The sequence below is a fragment of the Giraffa tippelskirchi genome, chromosome 9, assembly GCF_054371585.1.
Source record: "Giraffa tippelskirchi isolate mGirTip1 chromosome 9, T2T-mGirTip1v1.2.pri, whole genome shotgun sequence".
Taxonomy (NCBI): domain Eukaryota; kingdom Metazoa; phylum Chordata; class Mammalia; order Artiodactyla; family Giraffidae; genus Giraffa; species Giraffa tippelskirchi.
Genome location: NC_137283.1, coordinates 66,301,666 through 66,323,127, shown reverse-complemented (window position 1 = coordinate 66,323,127; position 21,462 = coordinate 66,301,666).

Here is a 21,462-nt window from a genome sequence, read left to right as displayed (position 1 = left end):
CCAAGGTTCCCTTCACACAGCTCTTCCGTCACGGTAGCTCTGCAGGAGAGAGCTCGCAAAACTAGGCCTTTCTTGGCTCGGGAAGTGAATGCCTGTTTGCAGGCCTCTTGTACTGGCTTCTGCAGAGCCCCACACTTGCTGTGCGAGGGAGGCCTAAAAACCCCATCTCTGGGGCTGCCTTTCCTCCCTCCAAGGAAGAGAGTCGGCTCGGCCGCCTTCAAGCTGAAAGTCACATTGGGCTGGGAAGTGCTAGATGGGAAGTTAGTTTTCAGGGGCCATAGCCGCTGGGTGCACCTGTATGTGTACAGCCCCGATACTGCCCGGGAACATCAAGGCTCCCTCCACACAGCTCTGCCTTCACGTTAGCTCTGCAGGAGAGAGCTCGCGAAACTAGGCCTTTCTTGACTCGGGAGTGAGGACCTGCTCGCAGACCTATGGACCGGGCGTTTCCAGAGCTCCACGTTGCCTGCGCGCGGGAGGCCTGAAAACTCACTCCCTGGGCCTGCCTTTCCTCCCTCCAAGGAAGAGAGCCTGCCCGGCCGCCTTCTGGCTGAAAGTCAAATCTGGCTGGGAAGTGGTAGTTGGGAAGTCAGTTTTCAGGGGCCATGGCTGCCTGCTGCACGTTTACAGCTAGGCCTCCCACACTGCCCGGGAACATCAAGGCTCCCTCCACACAGCTCTTTCTTCACGTTTGCTCTGCAGGAGAGAGCTCGCGAAACTAGGCCTTTCTTGACTCGGGAAGTGAGGACCTGCTCCCAGACCTATGGACCGGGCGTTTCCAGAGCTCCACGTTGCCTGCGCGCGGGAGGCCTGAAAACTCACTCTCTGGGGCTGCCTTTCCTCCCTCCAAGGAAGAGAGCCTGCCCGGCCGCCTTCTGGCTGAAAGTCACATCTGGCTGGGAAGTGGTAGTTGGGAAGTCAGTTTTCAGGGGCAATGTCCGCTAGGTGTACGTGCATGCCTAGGGTTCCCACACTGCCCAGAACACCAAGGTTCCCTTCACACAGCTCTTCCGTCACGGTAGCTCTGCAGGAGAGAGCTCGCGAAACTAGGCCTTTCTTGGCTCGGGAAGTGACGACCTGTTTGCAGGCCTCTTGTACTGGCGTCTGCAGAGCCCCACACTTGCTGTGCGAGGGAGGCCTAAAAACCCAATCTCAGGGCTGCCTTTCCTCCCTCCAAGGAAGACAGCCTGCCCGGCCGCCTTCTGGCTGAAAGTCACATCTGGCTGGGAAGTGGTAGTTGGGAAGTCAGTTTTCAGGGGCAATGTCCTCTAGGTGTACGTGCATGCCTAGGGTTCCCACACTGCCCAGAACACCAAGGTTCCCTTCACACAGCTCTTCCGTCACGGTAGCTCTGCAGGAGAGAGCTCGCAAAACTAGGCCTTTCTTGGCTCGGGAAGTGAATGCCTGTTTGCAGGCCTCTTGTACTGGCTTCTGCAGAGCCCCACACTTGCTGTGCGAGGGAGGCCTAAAAACCCCATCTCTGGGGCTGCCTTTCCTCCCTCCAAGGAAGAGAGCCGGCTCGGCCGCCTTCAAGCTGAAAGTCACATTGGGCTGGGAAGTGCTAGATGGGAAGTTAGTTTTCAGGGGCCATAGCCGCTGGGTGCACCTGTATGTGTACAGCCCCGATACTGCCCGGGAACATCAAGGCTCCCTCCACACAGCTCTGCCTTCACGTTAGCTCTGCAGGAGAGAGCTCGCGAAACTAGGCCTTTCTTGACTCGGGAAGTGAGGACCTGCTCGCAGACCTATGGACCGGGCGTTTCCAGAGCTCCACGTTGCCTGCGCGCCGGAGGCCTGAAAACTCACTCCCTGGGGCTGCCTTTCCTCCCTCCAAGGAAGAGAGCCTGCACGGCCGCCTTCTGGCTGAAAGTCAAATCTGGCTGGGAAGTGGTAGTTGGGAAGTCAGTTTTCAGGGGCCATGGCTGCTGGCTGCACGTTTACAGCTAGGCCTCCCACACTGCCCGGGAACATCAAGGCTCCCTCCACACAGCTCTTTCTTCACGTTTGCTCTGCAGGAGAGAGCTCGCGAAACTAGGCCTTTCTTGACTCGGGAAGTGAGGACCTGCTCCCAGACCTATGGACCGGGCGTTTCCAGAGCTCCACATTGCCTGCGCGCGGGAGGCCTGAAAACTCACTCTCTGGGGCTGCCTTTCCTCCCTCCAAGGAAGAGAGCCTGCCCGGCCGCCTTCTGGCTGAAAGTCACATCTGGCTGGGAAGTGGTAGTTGGGAAGTCAGTTTTCAGGGGCAATGTCCGCTAGGTGTACGTGCATGCCTAGGGTTCCCACACTGCCCAGAACACCAAGGTTCCCTTCACACAGCTCTTCCGTCACGGTAGCTCTGCAGGAGAGAGCTCGCGAAACTAGGCCTTTCTAGGCTCGGGAAGTGACGACCTGTTTGCAGGCCTCTTGTACTGGCGTCTGCAGAGCCCCACACTTGCTGTGCGAGGGAGGCCTAAAAACCCAATCTCGGGGCTGCCTTTCCTCCCTCCAAGGAAGACAGCCTGCCCGGCCGCCTTCTGGCTGAAAGTCACATCTGGCTGGGAAGTGGTAGTTGGGAAGTCAGTTTTCAGGGGCAATGTCCGCTAGGTGTACGTGCATGCCTAGGGTTCCCACACTGCCCAGAACACCAAGGTTCCCTTCACACAGCTCTTCCGTCACGGTAGCTCTTCAGGAGAGAGCTCGCAAAACTAGGCCTTTCTTGGCTCGGGAAGTGAATGCCTGTTTGCAGGCCTCTTGTACTGGCTTCTGCAGAGCCCCACACTTGCTGTGCGAGGGAGGCCTAAAAACCCCATCTCTGGGGCTGCCTTTCCTCCCTCCAAGGAAGAGAGCCGGCTCGGCCGCCTTCAAGCTGAAAGTCACATTGGGCTGCGAAGTGCTAGATGGGAAGTTAGTTTTCAGGGGCCATAGCCGCTGGGTGCACCTGTATGTGTACAGCCCCGATACTGCCCGGGAACATCAAGGCTCCCTCCACACAGCTCTGCCTTCACGTTAGCTCTGCAGGAGAGAGCTCGCGAAACTAGGCCTTTCTTGACTCGGGAAGTGAGGACCTGCTCGCAGACCTATGGACCGGGCGTTTCCAGAGCTCCACGTTGCCTGCGCGCCGGAGGCCTGAAAACTCACTCCCTGGGGCTGCCTTTCCTCCCTCCAAGGAAGAGAGCCTGCCCGGCCGCCTTCTGGCTGAAAGTCACATCTGGCTGGGAAGTGGTAGTTGGGAAGTCAGTTTTCAGGGGCCATGGCTGCTGGCTGCACGTTTACAGCTAGGCCTCCCACACTGCCCGGGAACATCAAGGCTCCCTCCACACAGCTCTTTCTTCACGTTTGCTCTGCAGGAGAGAGCTCGCGAAACTAGGCCTTTCTTGACTCGGGAAGTGAGGACCTGCTCCCAGACCTATGGACCGGGCGTTTCCAGAGCTCCACGTTGCCTGCGGGCGGGAGGCCTGAAAACTCACTCTCTGGGGCTGCCTTTCCTCCCTCCAAGGAAGAGAGCCTGCCCGGCCGCCTTCTGGCTGAAAGTCACATCTGGCTGGGAAGTGGTAGTTGGGAAGTCAGTTTTCAGGGGCAATGTCCGCTAGGTGTACGTGCATGCCTACGGTTCCCACACTGCCCAGAACACCAAGGTTCCCTTCACACAGCTCTTCCGTCACGGTAGCTCTGCAGGAGAGAGCTCGCAAAACTAGGCCTTTCTTGGCTCGGGAAGTGAATGCCTGTTTGCAGGCCTCTTGTACTGGCTTCTGCAGAGCCCCACACTTGCTGTGCGAGGGAGGCCTAAAAACCCCATCTCTGGGGCTGTCTTTCCTCCCTCCAAGGAAGAGAGCCGGCTCGGCCGCCTTCAAGCTGAAAGTCACATTGGGCTGGGAAGTGCTAGATGGGAAGTTAGTTTTCAGGGGCCATAGCCGCTGGGTGCACCTGTATGTGTACAGCCCCGATACTGCCCGGGAACATCAAGGCTCCCTCCACACAGCTCTGCCTTCACGTTAGCTCTGCAGGAGAGAGCTCGCGAAACTAGGCCTTTCTTGACTCGGGAAGTGAGGACCTGCTCGCAGACCTATGGACCGGGCGTTTCCAGAGCTCCAGGTTGCCTGCGCACGGGAGGCCTGAAAACTCACTCCCTGGGGCTGCCTTTCCTCCCTCCAAGGAAGAGAGCCTGCCCGGCCGCCTTCTGGCTGAAAGTCAAATCTGGCTGGGAAGTGGTAGTTGGGAAGTCAGTTTTCAGGGGCCATGGCTGCTGGCTGCACGTTTACAGCTAGGCCTCCCACACTGCCCGGGAACATCAAGGCTCCCTCCACACAGCTCTTTCTTCACGTTTGCTCTGCAGGAGAGAGCTCCCGAAACTAGGCCTTTCTTGACTCCGGAAGTGAGGACCTGCTCCCAGACCTATGGACCAGGCGTTTCCAGAGCTCCACGTTGCCTGCGCGCGGGAGGCCTGAAAACTCACTCTCTGGGGCTGCCTTTCCTCCCTCCAAGGAAGAGAGCCTGCCCGGCCGCCTTCTGGCTGAAAGTCACATCTGGCTGGGAAGTGGTAGTTGGGAAGTCAGTTTTCAGGGGCAATGTCCGCTAGGTGTACGTGCATGCCTAGGGTTCCCACACTGCCCAGAACACCAAGGTTCCCTTCACACAGCTCTTCCGTCACGGTAGCTCTGCAGGAGAGAGCTCGCGAAACTAGGCCTTTCTTGGCTCGGGAAGTGACGACCTGTTTGCAGGCCTCTTGTACTGGCGTCTGCAGAGCCCCACACTTGCTGTGCGAGGGAGGCCTAAAAACCCAATCTCGGGGCTGCCTTTCCTCCCTCCAAGGAAGACAGCCTACACGGCCGCCTTCTGGCTGAAAGTCACATCTGGCTGGGAAGTGGTAGTTGGGAAGTCAGTTTTCAGGGGCAATGTCCGCTAGGTGTACGTGCATGCCTAGGGTTCCCACACTGCCCAGAACACCAAGGTTCCCTTCACACAGCTCTTCCGTCACGGTAGCTCTGCAGGAGAGAGCTCGCAAAACTAGGCCTTTCTTGGCTCGGGAAGTGAATGCCTGTTTGCAGGCCTCTTGTACTGGCTTCTGCAGAGCCCCACACTTGCTGTGCGAGGGAGGCCTAAAAACCCCATCTCTGGGGCTGCCTTTCCTCCCTCCAAGGAAGAGAGCCGGCTCGGCCGCCTTCAAGCTGAAAGTCACATTGGGCTGGGAAGTGCTAGATGGGAAGTTAGTTTTCAGGGGCCATAGCCGCTGGGTGCACCTGTATGTGTACAGCCCCGATACTGCCCGGGAACATCAAGGCTCCCTCCACACAGCTCTGCCTTCACGTTAGCTCTGCAGGAGAGAGCTCTCGAAACTAGGCCTTTCTTGACTCGGGAAGTGAGGACCTGCTCGCAGACCTATGGATCGGGCGTTTCCAGAGCTCCACGTTGCCTGCGCGCGGGAGGCCTGAAAACTCACTCCCTGGGGCTGCCTTTCCTCCCTCCAAGGAAGAGAGCCTGCCCGGCCGCCTTCTGGCTGAAAGTCAAATCTGGCTGGGAAGTGGTAGTTGGGAAGTCAGTTTTCAGGGGCCATGGCTGCTGGCTGCACGTTTACAGCTAGGCCTCCCACACTGCCCGGGAACATCAAGGCTCCCTCCACACAGCTCTTTCTTCACGTTTGCTCTGCAGGAGAGAGCTCGCGAATCTAGGCCTTTCTTGACTCAGGAAGTGAGGACCTGCTCCCAGAGCTATGGACCGGGCGTTTCCAGAGCTCCACGTTGCCTGCGCGCGGGAGGCCTGAAAACTCACTCTCTGGGGCTGCCTTTCCTCCCTCCAAGGAAGAGAGCCTGCCCGGCCGCCTTCTGGCTGAAAGTCACATCTGGCTGGGAAGTGGTAGTTGGGAAGTCAGTTTTCAGGGGCAATGTCCGCTAGGTGTACGTGCATGCCTAGGGTTCCCACACTGCCCAGAACACCAAGGTTCCCTTCACACAGCTCTTCCGTCACGGTAGCTCTGCAGGAGAGAGCTCGCGAAACTAGGCCTTTCTTGGCTCGGGAAGTGACGACCTGTTTGCAGGCCTCTTGTACTGGCGTCTGCAGAGCCCCACACTTGCTGTGCGAGGGAGGCCTAAAAACCCAATCTCGGGGCTGCCTTTCCTCCCTCCAAGGAAGACAGCCTGCCCGCCGCCTTCTGGCTGAAAGTCACATCTGGCTGGGAAGTGGTAGTTGGGAAGTCAGTTTTCAGGGGCAATGTCCGCTAGGTGTACGTGCATGCCTAGGGTTCCCACACTGCCCAGAACACCAAGGTTCCCTTCACACAGCTCTTCCGTCACGGTAGCTCTGCAGGAGAGAGCTCGCAAAACTAGGCCTTTCTTGGCTCGGGAAGTGAATGCCTGTTTGCAGGCCTCTTGTACTGGCTTCTGCAGAGCCCCACACTTGCTGTGCGAGGGAGGTCTAAAAACCCCATCTCTGGGGCTGCCTTTCCTCCCTCCAAGGAAGAGAGCCGGCTCGGCCGCCTTCAAGCTGAAAGTCACATTGGGCTGGGAAGTGCTAGATGGGATGTTAGTTTTCAGGGGCCATAGCCGCTGGGTGCACCTGTATGTGTACAGCCCCGATACTGCCCGGGAACATCAAGGCTCCCTCCACACAGCTCTGCCTTCACGTTAGCTCTGCAGGAGAGAGCTCGCGAAACTAGGCCTTTCTTGACTCGGGAAGTGAGGACCTGCTCGCAGACCTATGGACCGGGCGTTTCCAGAGCTCCACGTTGCCTGTGCGCGGGAGGCCTGAAAACTCACTCCCTGGGGCTGCCTTTCCTCCCTCCAAGGAAGAGAGCCTGCCCGGCCGCCTTCTGGCTGAAAGTCAAATCTGGCTGGGAAGTTGTAGTTGGGAAGTCAGTTTTCAGGGGCCATGGCTGCTGCTGCACGTTTACAGCTAGGCCTCCCACACTGCCCGGGAACATCAAGGCTCCCTCCACACAGTTCTTTCTTCACGTTTGCTCTGCAGGAGAGAGCTCGCGAAACTAGGCCTTTCTTGGCTCGGGAAGTGAATGCCTGTTTGCAGGCCTCTTGTACTGGCTTCTGCAGAGCCCCACACTTGCTGTGCGAGGGAGGCCTAAAAACCCCATCTCTGGGGCTGCCTTTCCTCCCTCCAAGGAAGAGAGCCGGCTCGGCCGCCTTCAAGCTGAAAGTCACATTGGGCTGGGAAGTGCTAGATGGGAAGTTAGTTTTCAGGGGCCATAGCCGCTGGGTGCACCTGTATGTGTACAGCCCCGATACTGCCCGGGAACATCAAGGCTCCCTCCACACAGCTCTGCCTTCATGTTAGCTCTGCAGGAGAGAGCTCGCGAAACTAGGCCTTTCTTGACTCGGCAAGTGAGGACCTGCTCGCAGACCTATGGAGCGGGCGTTTCCAGAGCTCCACGTTGCCTGCGCGCGGGAGGCCTGAAAACTCACTCTCTGGCGCTGCCTTTCCTCCCTCCAAGGAAGAGAGCCTGCCCGGCCGCCTTCTGGCTGAAAGTCACATTGGGCTGGGAAGTGCTAGCTGCGAAGTCAGTTTTCAGGGGCCATAGCCGCTGGGTGCACGTGTATGTCGACGGCTCCCACACTGCCCGAGAACATCAAGACTCCCTCCACACAGCTCTTCCATCACGTTTGCTCTGCAGGAGAGAGCTCACAAGACTAGGCCTTTCTTGGCTCGGAAAGTGAGTGCCTGGTTGCAGGCCTCTGTACTGGCTTCTGCAGAGCCCCACACTTGCTGTGCGAGGGAGGCCTAAAAACCCCATCTCTGGGGCTGCCTTTCCTCCCTCCAAGGAAGAGAGCCGGCTCGGCCGCCTTCAAGCTGAAAGTCACATTGGGCTGGGAAGTGCTAGATGGGAAGTTAGTTTTCAGGGGCCATAGCCGCTGGGTGCACCTGTATGTGTACAGCCCCGATACTGCCCGGGAACATCAAGGCTCCCTCCACACAGCTCTGCCTTCACGTTAGCTCTGCAGGAGAGAGCTCGCGAAACTAGGCCTTTCTTGACTCGGGAAGTGAGGACCTGCTCGCAGACCTATGGACCGGGCGTTTCCAGAGCTCCACGTTGCCTGCGCGCGGGAGGCCTGAAAACTCACTCCCTGGGGCTGCCTTTCCTCCCTCCAAGGAAGAGAGCCTGCCCGGCCGCCTTCTGGCTGAAAGTCACATCTGGCTGGGAAGTGGTAGTTGGGAAGTCAGTTTTCAGGGGCCATGGCTGCTGGCTGCACGTTTACAGCTAGGCCTCCCACACTGCCCGGGAACATCAAGGCTCCCTCCACACAGCTCTTTCTTCACGTTTGCTCTGCAGGAGAGAGCTCGCGAAACTAGGCCTTTCTTGACTCGGGAAGTGAGGACCTGCTCCCAGACCTATGGACCGGGCGTTTCCAGAGCTCCGCGTTGCCTGCGCGCGGGAGGCCTGAAAACTCACTCTCTGGGGCTGCCTTTCCTCCCTCCAAGGAAGAGAGCCTGCCCGGCCGCCTTCTGGCTGAAAGTCACATCTGGCTGGGAAGTGGTAGTTGGGAAGTCAGTTTTCAGGGGCAATGTCCGCTAGGTGTACGTGCATGCCTAGGGTTCCCACACTGCCCAGAACACCAAGGTTCCCTTCACACAGCTCTTCCGTCACGGTAGCTCTGCAGGAGAGAGCTCGCGAAACTAGGCCTTTCTTGGCTCGGGAAGTGACGACCTGTTTGCAGGCCTCTTGTACTGGCGTCTGCAGAGCCCCACACTTGCTGTGCGAGGGAGGCCTAAAAACCCAATCTCGGGGCTGCCTTTCCTCCCTCCAAGAAGACAGCCTGCTCGGCCGCCTTCAAGCTGAAAGTCACATTGGGCTGGGAAGTGCTAGCTGCGAAGTCAGTTTTCAGGGGCCATAGCCGCTGGGTGCACGTGTATGTCGACGGCTCCCACACTGCCCGAGAACATCAAGACTCCCTCCACACAGCTCTTCCATCACGTTTGCTCTGCAGGAGAGAGCTCACAAGACTAGGCCTTTCTTGGCTCGGAAAGTGAGTGCCTGTTTGCAGGCCTCTGTACTGGCGTCTGCAGAGCCCCACACTTGCTGTGCGAGGGAGGCCTAAAAACCCAATCTCTGGGGCTGCCTTTCCTCCCTCCAAGGAAGAGAGCCGGCTCGGCCGCCTTCAAGCTGAAAGTCACATTGGGCTGGGAAGTGCTAGATGGGAAGTTAGTTTTCAGGGGCCATAGCCGCTGGGTGCACCTGAATGTGTACAGCCCCGATACTGCCCGGGAACATCAAGGCTCCCTCCACACAGCTCTGCCTTCACGTTAGCTCTGCAGGAGAGAGCTCGCGAAACTAGGCCTTTCTTGACTCGGGAAGTGAGGACCTGCTCGCAGACCTATGGACCGGGCGTTTCCAGAGCTCCACGTTGCCTGAGCGCGGGAGGCCTGAAAACTCACTCCCTGGGGCTGCCTTTCCTCCCTCCAAGGAAGAGAGCCTGCCCGGCCGCCTTCTGGCTGAAAGTCACATCTGGCTGGGAAGTGGTAGTTGGGAAGTCAGTTTTCAGGGGCCATGGCTGCTGGCTGCACGTTTACAGCTAGGCCTCCCACACTGCCCGGGAACATCAAGGCTCCCTCCACACAGCTCTTTCTTCACATTTGCTCTGCAGGAGAGAGCTCGCGAAACTAGGCCTTTCTTGACTCGGGAAGTGAGGACCTGCTCCCAGACCTATGGACCGGGCGTTTCCAGAGCTCCGCGTTGCCTGCGCGCGGGAGGCCTGAAAACTCACTCTCTGCGGCTGCCTTTCCTCCCTCCAAGGAAGAGAGCCTGCCCGGCCGCCTTCTGGCTGAAAGTCACATCTGGCTGGGAAGTGGTAGTTGGGAAGTCAGTTTTCAGGGGCAATGTCCGCTAGGTGTACGTGCATGCCTAGGGTTCCCACACTGCCCAGAACACCAAGGTTCCCTTCACAGAGCTCTTCCGTCACGGTAGCTCTGCAGGAGAGAGCTCGCGAAACTAGGCCTTTCTTGGCTCGGGAAGTGACGACCTGTTTGCAGGCCTCTTGTACTGGCGTCTGCAGAGCCCCACACTTGCTGTGCGAGGGAGGCCTAAAAACCCAATCTCGGGGCTGCCTTTCCTCCCTCCAAGGAAGACAGCCTGCCCGGCCGCCTTCTGGCTGAAAGTCACATCTGGCTGGGAAGTGGTAGTTGGGAAGTCAGTTTTCAGGGGCAATGTCCGCTAGGTGTACGTGCATGCCTAGGGTTCCCACACTGCCCAGAACACCAAGGTTCCCTTCACACAGCTCTTCCGTCACGGTAGCTCTGCAGGAGAGAGCTCGCAAAACTAGGCCTTTCTTGGCTCGGGAAGTGAATGCCTGTTTGCAGGCCTCTTGTACTGGCTTCTGCAGAGCCCCACACTTGCTGTGCGAGGGAGGCCTAAAAACCCCATCTCTGGGGCTGCCTTTCCTCCCTCCAAGGAAGAGAGCCGGCTCGGCCGCCTTCAAACTGAAAGTCACATTGGGCTGGGAAGTGCTAGATGGGAAGTTAGTTTTCAGGGGCCATAGCCGCTGGGTGCACCTGTATGTGTACAGCCCCGATACTGCCCGGGAACATCAAGGCTCCCTCCACACAGCTCTGCCTTCACGTTAGCTCTGCAGGAGAGAGCTCGCGAAACTAGGCCTTTCTTGACTCGGGAAGTGAGGACCTGCTCGCAGACCTATGGACCGGGCGTTTCCAGAGCTCCACGTTGCCTGCGCGCGGGAGGCCTGAAAACTCACTCCCTGGGGCTGCCTTTCCTCCCTCCAAGGAAGAGAGCCTGCCCGGCCGCCTTCTGGCTGAAAGTCAAATCTGGCTGGGAAGTGGTAGTTGGGAAGTCAGTTTTCAGGGGCCATGGCTGCTGGCTGCACGTTTACAGCTAGGCCTCCCACACTGCCCGGGAACATCAAGGCTCCCTCCACACAGCTCTTTCTTCACGTTTGCTCTGCAGGAGAGAGCTCGCGAAACTAGGCCTTTCTTGACTCGGGAAGTGAGGACCTGCTCCCAGACCTATGGACCGGGCGTTTCCAGAGCTCCACGTTGCCTGCGCGCGGGAGGCCTGAAAACTCACTCTCTGGGGCTGCCTTTCCTCCCTCCAAGGAAGAGAGCCTGCCCGGCCGCCTTCTGGCTGAAAGTCACATCTGGCTGGGAAGTGGTAGTTGGGAAGTCAGTTTTCAGGGGCAATGTCCGCTAGGTGTACGTGCATGCCTAGGGTTCCCACACTGCCCAGAACACCAAGGTTCCCTTCACACAGCTCTTCCGTCACGGTAGCTCTGCAGGAGAGAGCTCGCAAAACTAGGCCTTTCTTGGCTCGGGAAGTGAATGCCTGTTTGCAGGCCTCTTGTACTGGCTTCTGCAGAGCCCCACACTTGCTGTGCGAGGGAGGCCTAAAAACCCCATCTCTGGGGCTGCCTTTCCTCCCTCCAAGGAAGAGAGCCGGCTCGGCCGCCTTCAAGCTGAAAGTCACATTGGGCTGGGAAGTGCTAGATGGGAAGTTAGTTTTCAGGGGCCATAGCCGCTGGGTGCACCTGTATGTGTACAGCCCCGATACTGCCCGGGAACATCAAGGCTCCCTCCACACAGCTCTGCCTTCACGTTAGCTCTGCAGGAGAGAGCTCGCGAAACTAGGCCTTTCTTGACTCGGGAAGTGAGGACCTGCTCGCAGACCTATGGACCGGGCGTTTCCAGAGCTCCACGTTGCCTGCCCGCGGGAGGCCTGAAAACTCACTCCCTGGGGCTGCCTTTCCTCCCTCCAAGGAAGAGAGCCTGCCCGGCCGCCTTCTGGCTGAAAGTCACATCTGGCTGGGAAGTGGTAGTTGGGAAGTCAGTTTTCAGGGGCCATGGCTGCTGGCTGCACGTTTACAGCTAGGCCTCCCACACTGCCCGGGAACATCAAGGCTCCCTCCACACAGCTCTTTCTTCACGTTTGCTCTGCAGGAGAGAGCTCGCGAAACTAGGCCTTTCTTGACTCGGGAAGTGAGGACCTGCTCCCAGACCTATGGACCGGGCGTTTCCAGAGCTCCACGTTGCCTGCGCGCGGGAGGCCTGAAAACTCACTCTCTGGGGCTGCCTTTCCTCCCTCCAAGGAAGAGAGCCTGCCCGGCCGCCTTCTGGCTGAAAGTCACATCTGGCTGGGAAGTGGTAGTTGGGAAGTCAGTTTTCAGGGGCAATGTCCGCTAGGTGTACGTGCATGCCTAGGGTTCCCACACTGCCCAGAACACCAAGGTTCCCTTCACACAGCTCTTCCGTCACGGTAGCTCTGCAGGAGAGAGCTCGCGAAACTAGGCCTTTCTTGGCTCGGGAAGTGACGACCTGTTTGCAGGCCTCTTGTACTGGCGTCTGCAGAGCCCCACACTTGCTGTGCGAGGGAGGCCTAAAAACCCAATCTCGGGGCTGCCTTTCCTCCCTCCAAGGAAGACAGCCTGCCCGGCCACCTTCTGGCTGAAAGTCACATCTGGCTGGGAAGTGGTAGTTGGGAAGTCAGTTTTCAGGGGCAATGTCCTCTAGGTGTACGTGCATGCCTAGGGTTCCCACACTGCCCAGAACACCAAGGTTCCCTTCACACAGCTCTTCCGTCACGGTAGCTCTGCAGGAGAGAGCTCGCAAAACTAGGCCTTTCTTGGCTCGGGAAGTGAATGCCTGTTTGCAGGCCTCTTGTACTGGCGTCTGCAGAGCCCCACACTTGCTGTGCGAGGGAGGCCTAAAAACCCCATCTCTGGGGCTGCCTTTCCTCCCTCCAAGGAAGAGAGCCGGCTCGGCCGCCTTCAAGCTGAAAGTCACATTGGGCTGGGAAGTGCTAGATGGGAAGTTAGTTTTCAGGGGCCATAGCCGCTGGGTGCACCTGTATGTGTACAGCCCCGATACTGCCCGGGAACATCAAGGCTCCCTCCACACAGCTCTGCCTTCACGTTAGCTCTGCAGGAGAGAGCTCGCGAAACTAGGCCTTTCTTGACTCGGGAAGTGAGGACCTGCTCGCAGACCTATGGACCGGGCGTTTCCAGAGCTCCACGTTGCCTGCGCGCGGGAGGCCTGAAAACTCACTCCCTGGGGCTGCCTTTCCTCCCTCCAAGGAAGAGAGCCTGCCCGGCCGCCTTCTGGCTGAAAGTCACATCTGGCTGGGAAGTGGTAGTTGGGAAGTCAGTTTTCAGGGGCCATGGCTGCTGGCTGCACGTTTACAGCTAGGCCTCCCACACTGCCCGGGAACATCAAGGCTCCCTCCACACAGCTCTTTCTTCACGTTTGCTCTGCAGGAGAGAGCTCGCGAAACTAGGCCTTTCTTGACTCGGGAAGTGAGGACCTGCTCCCAGACCTATGGACCGGGCGTTTCCAGAGCTCCACGTTGCCTGCGCGCGGGAGGCCTGAAAACTCACTCTCTGGGGCTGCCTTTCCTCCCTCCAAGGAAGAGAGCCTGCCCGGCCGCCTTCTGGCTGAAAGTCACATCTGGCTGGGAAGTGGTAGTTGGGAAGTCAGTTTTCAGGGGCAATGTCCGCTAGGTGTACGTGCATGCCTAGGGTTCCCACACTGCCCAGAACACCAAGGTTCCCTTCACACAGCTCTTCCGTCACGGTAGCTCTTCAGGAGAGAGCTCGCGAAACTAGGCCTTTCTAGGCTCGGGAAGTGACGACCTGTTTGCAGGCCTCTAGTACTGGCGTCTGCAGAGCCCCACACTTGCTGTGCGAGGGAGGCCTAAAAATCCCATCTCTGGGGCTGCCTTTCCTCCCTCCAAGGAAGAGAGCCGGCTCGGCCGCCTTCAAGCTGAAAGTCACATTGGGCTGGGAAGTGCTAGATGGGAAGTTAGTTTTCGGGGGCCATAGCCGCTGGGTGCACGTGTATGTGTACAGCCCCGATACTGCCCGGGAACATCAAGGCTCCCTCCACACAGCTCTGCCTTCACGTTAGCTCTGCAGGAGAGAGCTCGCGAAACTAGGCCTTTGTTGACTCGGGAAGTGAGGACCTGCTCGCAGACCTATGGACCGGGCGTTTCCAGAGCTCCACGTTGCCTGCGCGCGGGAGGCCTGAAAACTCACTCCCTGGGGCTGCCTTTCCTCCCTCCAAGGAAGAGAGCCTGCCCGGCCGCCATCTGGCTGAAAGTCAAATCTGGCTGGGAAGTGGTAGTTGGGAAGTCAGTTTTCAGGGGCCATGGCTGCTGGCTGCACGTTTACAGCTAGGCCTCCCACACTGCCCGGGAACATCAAGGCTCCCTCCACACAGCTCTTTCTTCACGTTTGCTCTGCAGGAGAGAGCTCGCGAAACTAGGCCTTTCTTGACTCGGGAAGTGAGGACCTGCTCCCAGACCTATGGACCGGGCGTTTCCAGAGCTCCACGTTGCCTGCGCGCGGGAGGCCTGAAAACTCACTCTCTGGGGCTGCCTTTCCTCCCTCCAAGGAAGAGAGCCTGCCCGGCCGCCTTCTGGCTGAAAGTCACATCTGGCTGGGAAGTGGTAGTTGGGAAGTCAGTTTTCAGGGGCAATGTCCGCTAGGTGTACGTGCATGCCTAGGGTTCCCACACTGCCCAGAACACCAAGGTTCCCTTCACACAGCTCTTCCGTCACGGTAGCTCTGCAGGAGAGAGCTCGCAAAACTAGGCCTTTCCTGGCTCGGGAAGTGAATGCCTGTTTGCAGGCCTCTTGTACTGGCTTCTGCAGAGCCCCACACTTGCTGTGCGAGGGAGGCCTAAAAACCCCATCTCTGGGGCTGCCTTTCCTCCCTCCAAGGAAGAGAGCCGGCTCGGCCGCCTTCAAGCTGAAAGTCACATTGGGCTGGGAAGTGCTAGATGGGAAGTTAGTTTTCAGGGGCCATAGCCGCTGGGTGCACCTGTATGTGTACAGCCCCGATACTGCCCGGGAACATCAAGGCTCCCTCCACACAGCTCTGCCTTCACGTTAGCTCTGCAGGAGAGAGCTCGCGAAACTAGGCCTTTCTTGACTCGGGAAGTGAGGACCTGCTCGCAGACCTATGGACCGGGCGTTTCCAGAGCTCCACGTTGCCTGCGCGCGGGAGGCTTGAAAACTCACTCCCGGGGGCTGCCTTTCCTCCCTCCAAGGAAGAGACCCTGCACGGCCGCCTTCTGGCTGAAAGTCAAATCTGGCTGGGAAGTGGTAGTTGGGAAGTCAGTTTTCAGGGGCCATGGCTGCTGGCTGCACGTTTACAGCTAGGCCTCCCACACTGCCCGGGAACATCAAGGCTCCCTCCACACAGCTCTTTCTTCACGTTTGCTCTGCAGGAGAGAGCTCGCGAAACTAGGCCTTTCTTGACTCGGGAAGTGAGGACCTGCTCCCAGACCTATGGACCGGGCGTTTCCAGAGCTCCACGTTGCCTGCGCGCGGGAGGCCTGAAAACTCACTCTCTGGGGCTGCCTTTCCTCCCTCCAAGGAAGAGAGCCTGCCCGGCCGCCTTCTGGCTGAAAGTCACATCTGGCTGGGAAGTGGTAGTTGGGAAGTCAGTTTTCAGGGGCAATGTCCGCTAGGTGTACGTGCATGCCTAGGGTTCCCACACTGCCCAGAACACCAAGGTTCCCTTCACACAGCTCTTCCGTCACGGTAGCTCTGCAGGAGAGAGCTCGCGAAACTAGGCCTTTCTTGGCTCGGGAAGTGAATGCCTGTTTGCAGGCCTCTTGTACTGGCTTCTGCAGAGCCCCACACTTGCTGTGCGAGGGAGGCCTAAAAACCCCATCTCTGGGGCTGCCTTTCCTCCCTCCAAGGAAGAGAGCCGGCTCGGCCGCCTTCAAGCTGAAAGTCACATTGGGCTGGGAAGTGCTAGATGGGAAGTTAGTTTTCAGGGGCCATAGCCGCTGGGTGCACCTGTATGTGTACAGCCCCGATACTGCCCGGGAACATCAAGGCTCCCTCCACACAGCTCTGCCTTCACGTTAGCTCTGCAGGAGAGAGCTCGCGAAACTAGGTCTTTCTTGACTCGGGAGTGAGGACCAGCTCGCAGACCTATGGACCGGGCGTTTCCAGAGCTCCACGTTGCCTGCGCGCGGGAGGCCTGAAAACTCACTCCCTGGGGCTGCCTTTCCTCCCTCCAAGGAAGAGAGCCTGCCCGGCCGCCTTCTGGCTGAAAGTCAAATCTGGCTGGGAAGTGGTAGTTGGGAAGTCAGTTTTCAGGGGCCATGGCTGCTGGCTGCACGTTTACAGCTAGGCCTCCCACACTGCCCGGGAACATCAAGGCTCCCTCCACACAGCTCTTTCTTCACGTTTGCTCTGCAGGAGAGAGCTCGCGAAACTAGGCCTTTCTTGACTCGGGAAGTGAGGACCTGCTCCCAGACCTATGGACCGGGCGTTTCCAGAACTCCACGTTGCCTGCGCGCGAGAGGCCTGAAAACTCACTCTCTGGGGTTGCCTTTCCTCCCTCCAAGGAAGAGAGCCTGCCCGGCCGCCTTCTGGCTGAAAGTCACATCTGGCTGGGAAGTGGTAGTTGGGAAGTCAGTTTTCAGGGGCAATGTCCGCTAGGTGTACGTGCATGCCTAGGGTTCCCACACTGCCCAGAACACCAAGGTTCCCTTCACACAGCTCTTCCGTCACGGTAGCTCTGCAGGAGAGAGCTCGCGAAACTAGGCCTTTCTTGGCTCGGGAAGTGACGACCTGTTTGCAGGCCTCTTGTACTGGCGTCTGCAGAGCCCCACACTTGCTGTGCGAGGGAGGCCTAAAAACCCAATCTCGGGGCTGCCTTTCCTCCCTCCAAGGAAGACAGCCTGCCCGGCCGCCTTCTGGCTGAAAGTCACATCTGGCTGGGAAGTGGTAGTTGGGAAGTCAGTTTTCAGGGGCAATGTCCGCTAGGTGTACGTGCATGCCTAGGGTTCCCACACTGCCCAGAACACCAAGGTTCCCTTCACACAGCTCTTCCGTCACGGTAGCTCTGCAGGAGAGAGCTCGCAAAACTAGGCCTTTCCTGGCTCGGGAAGTGAATGCCTGTTTGCAGGCCTCTTGTACTGGCTTCTGCAGAGCCCCACACTTGCTGTGCGAGGGAGGCCTAAAAACCCCATCTCTGGGGCTGCCTTTCCTCCCTCCAAGGAAGAGAGCCGGCTCGGCCGCCTTCAAGCTGAAAGTCACATTGGGCTGGGAAGTGCTAGATGGGAAGTTAGTTTTCAGGGGCCATAGCCGCTGGGTGCACCTGTATGTGTACAGCCCCGATACTGCCCGGGAACATCAAGGCTCCCTCCACACAGCTCTTTCTTCACGTTTGCTCTGCAGGAGAGAGCTCGCGAAACTAGGCCTTTCTTGACTCGGGAAGTGAGGACCTGCTCCCAGACCTATGGACCGGGCGTTTCCAGAGCTCCACGTTGCCTGCGCGCGGGAGGCCTGAAAACTCACTCTCTGGGGCTGCCTTTCCTCCCTCCAAGGAAGAGAGCCTGCCCGGCCGCCTTCTGGCTGAAAGTCACATCTGGCTGGGAAGTGGTAGTTGGGAAGTCAGTTTTCAGGGGCCATGGCTGCTGGCTGCACGTTTACAGCTAGGCCTCCCACACTGCCCGGGAACATCAAGGCTCCCTCCACACAGCTCTTTCTTCACGTTTGCTCTGCAGGAGAGAGCTCGCGAAACTAGGCCTTTCTTGACTCGGGAAGTGAGGACCTGCTCCCAGACCTATGGACCGGGCGTTTCCAGAGCTCCACGTTGCCTGCGCACGGGAGGCCTGAAAACTCACTCTCTGGGGCTGCCTTTCCTCCCTCCAAGGAAGAGAGCCTGCCCGGCCGCCTTCTGGCTGAAAGTCACATCTGGCTGGGAAGTGGTAGTTGGGAAGTCAGTTTTCAGGGGCAATGTCCGCTAGGTGTACGTGCATGCCTAGGGTTCCCACACTGCCCAGAACACCAAGGTTCCCTTCACACAGCTCTTCCGTCACGGTAGCTCTGCAGGAGAGAGCTCGCAAAACTAGGCCTTTCTTGGCTCGGGAAGTGAATGCCTGTTTGCAGGCCTCTTGTACTGGCTTCTGCAGAGCCCCACACTTGCTGTGCGAGGGAGGCCTAAAAACCCCATCTCTGGGGCTGCCTTTCCTCCCTCCAAGGAAGAGAGCCGGCTCGGCCGCCTTCAAGCTGAAAGTCACATTGGGCTGGGAAGTGCTAGATGGGAAGTTAGTTTTCAGGGGCCATAGCCGCTGGGTGCACCTGTATGTGTACAGCCCCGATACTGCCCGGGAACATCAAGGCTCCCTCCACACAGCTCTGCCTTCACGTTAGCTCTGCAGGAGAGAGCTCGCGAAACTAGGCCTTTGTTGACTCGGGAAGTGAGGACCTGCTCGCAGACCTATGGACCGGGCGTTTCCAGAGCTCCACGTTGCCTGCGCGCGGGAGGCCTGAAAACTCACTCCCTGGGGCTGCCTTTCCTCCCTCCAAGGAAGAGAGCCTGCCCGGCCGCCTTCTGGCTGAAAGTCAAATCTGGCTGGGAAGTCAGTTTTCAGGGGCCATGGCTGCTGGCTGCACGTTTACAGCTAGGCCTCCCACACTGCCCGGGAACATCAAGGCTCCCTCCACACAGCTCTTTCTTCACGTTTGCTCTGCAGGAGAGAGCTCGCGAAACTAGGCCTTTCTTGACTCGGGAAGTGAGGACCTGCTCCCAGAACTACGGACCGGACGTTTCCAGAGCTCCACGTTGCCTGCGCGCGGGAGGCCTGAAAACTCACTCTCTGGGGCTGCCTTTCCTCCCTCCAAGGAAGAGAGCCTGCCCGGCCGCCTTCTGGCTGAAAGTCAAATCTGGCTGGGAAGTGGTAGTTGGGAAGTCAGTTTTCAGGGGCCATGGCTGCTGGCTGCACGTTTACAGCTAGGCCTCCCACACTGCCCGGGAACATCAAGGCTCCCTCCACACAGCTCTTTCTTCACGTTTGCTCTGCAGGAGAGAGCTCGCGAAACTAGGCCTTTCTTGACTCGGGAAGTGAGGACCTGCTCCCAGACCTATGGACCGGGCGTTTCCAGAGCTCCACGTTGCCTGCGCGCGGGAGGCCTGAAAACTCACTCTCTGGGGCTGCCTTTCCTCCCTCCAAGGAAGAGAGCCTGCCCGGCCGCCTTCTGGCTGAAAGTCACATCTGGCTGGGAAGTGGTAGTTGGGAAGTCAGTTTTCAGGGGCAATGTCCGCTAGGTGTACGTGCATGCCTAGGGTTCCCACACTGCCCAGAACACCAAGGTTCCCTTCACACAGCTCTTCCGTCACGGTAGCTCTGCAGGAGAGAGCTCGCGAAACTAGGCCTTTCTTGGCTCGGGAAGTGACGACCTGTTTGCAGGCCTCTTGTACTGGCGTCTGCAGAGCCCCACACTTGCTGTGCGAGGGAGGCCTAAAAACCCAATCTCGGGGCTGCCTTTCCTCCCTCCAAGGAAGACAGCCTGCCCGGCCGCCTTCTGGCTGAAAGTCACATCTGGCTGGGAAGTGGTAGTTGGGAAGTCAGTTTTCAGGGGCAATGTCCGCTAGGTGTACGTGCATGCCTAGGGTTCCCACACTGCCCAGAACACCAAGGTTCCCTTCACACAGCTCTTCCGTCACGGTAGCTCTGCAGGAGAGAGCTCGCAAAACTAGGCCTTTCTTGGCTCGGGAAGTGAATGCCTGTTTGCAGGCCTCTTGTACTGGCTTCTGCAGAGCCCCACACTTGCTCTGCGAGGGAGGCCTAAAAACCCCATCTCTGGGGCTGCCTTTCCTCCCTCCAAGGAAGAGAGCCGGCTCGGCCGCCTTCAAGCTGAAAGTCACATTGGGCTGGGAAGTGCTAGATGGGAAGTTAGTTTTCAGGGGCCATAGCCGCTGGGTGCACCTGTATGTGTACAGCCCCGATACTGCCCGGGAACATCAAGGCTCCCTCCACACAGCTCTGCCTTCACGTTAGCTCTGCAGGAGAGAGGTCGCGAAACTAGGCCTTTCTTGACTCGGGAAGTGAGGACCTGCTCGCAGACCTATGGACCGGGCGTTTCCAGAGCTCCACGTTGCCTGCGCGCGGGAGGCCTGAAAACTCACTCCCTGGGGCTGCCTTTCCTCCCTCCAAGGAAGAGAGCCTGCCCGGCCGCCTTCTGGCTGAAAGTCACATCTGGCTGGGAAGTGGTAGTTGGGAAGTCAGTTTTCAGGGGCCATGGCTGCTGGCTGCACGTTTATAGCTAGGCCTCCCACACTGCCCGGGAACATCAAGGCTCCCTCCACACAGCTCTTTCTTCACGTTTGCTCTGCAGGAGAGAGCTCGCGAAACTAGGCCTTTCTTGACTCGGGAAGTGAGGACCTGCTCCCAGACCTATGGACCGGGCGTTTCCAGAGCTCCACGTTGCCTGCGCGCGGGAGGCCTGAAAACTCACTCTCTGGGGCTGCCTTTCCTCCCTCCAAGGAAGAGAGCCTGCCCGGCCGCCTTCTGGCTGAAAGTCACATCTGGCTGGGAAGTGGTAGTTGGGAAGTCAGTTTTCAGGGGCAATGTCCGCTAGGTGTACGTGCATGCCTAGGGTTCCCACACTGCCCAGAACACCAAGGTTCCCTTCACACAGCTCTTCCGTCACGGTAGCTCTGCAGGAGAGAGCTCGCGAAACTAGGCCTTTCTTGGCTCGGGAAGTGACGACCTGTTTGCAGTCCTCTTGTACTGGCGTCTGCAGAGCCCCACACTTGCTGTGCGAGGGAGGCCTAAAAACCCAATCTCGGGGCTGCCTTTCCTCCCTCCAAGGAAGACAGCCTGCCCGGCCGCCTTCTGGCTGAAAGTCACATCTGGCTGGGAAGTGGTAGTTGGGAAGTCAGTTTTCAGGGGCAATGTCCGCTAGGTGTACGTGCATGCCTAGGGTTCCCACACTGCCCAGAACACCAAGGTTCCCTTCACACAGCTCTTCCGTCACGGTAGCTCTGCAGGAGAGAGCTCGCAAAACGAGGCCTTTCTTGGCTCGGGAAGTGAATGCCTGTTTGCAGGCCTCTTGTACTGGCTTCTGCAGAGCCCCACACTTGCTGTGCGAGGGAGGCCTAAAAACCCCATCTCTGGGGCTGCCTTTCCTCCCTCCAAGGAAGAGAGCCGGCTCGGCCGCCTTCAAGCTGAAAGTCACATTGGGCTGGGAAGTGCTAGATGGGAAGTTAGTTTTCAGGGGCCATAGCCGCTGGGTGCACCTGTATGTGTACAGCCCCGATACTGCCCGGGAACATCAAGGCTCCCTCCACACAGCTCTGCCTTCACGTTAGCTCTGCAGGAGAGAGCTCGCGAAACTAGGCCTTTGTTGACTCGGGAAGTGAGGACCTGCTCGCAGACCTATGGACCGGGCGTTTCCAGAGCTCCACGTTGCCTGCGCGCGGGAGGCCTGAAAACTCACTCCCTGGGGCTGCCTTTCCTCCCTCCAAGGAAGAGAGCCTGCCCGGCCGCCTTCTGGCTGAAAGTCAAATCTGGCTGGGAAGTCAGTTTTCAGGGGCCATGGCTGCTGGCTGCACGTTTACAGCTAGGCCTCCCACACTGCCCGGGAACATCAAGGCTCCCTCCACACAGCTCTTTCTTCACGTTTGCTCTGCAGGAGAGAGCTCGCGAAACTAGGCCTTTCTTGACTCGGGAAGTGAGGACCTGCTCCCAGACCTACGGACCGGACGTTTCCAGAGCTCCACGTTGCCTGCGCGCG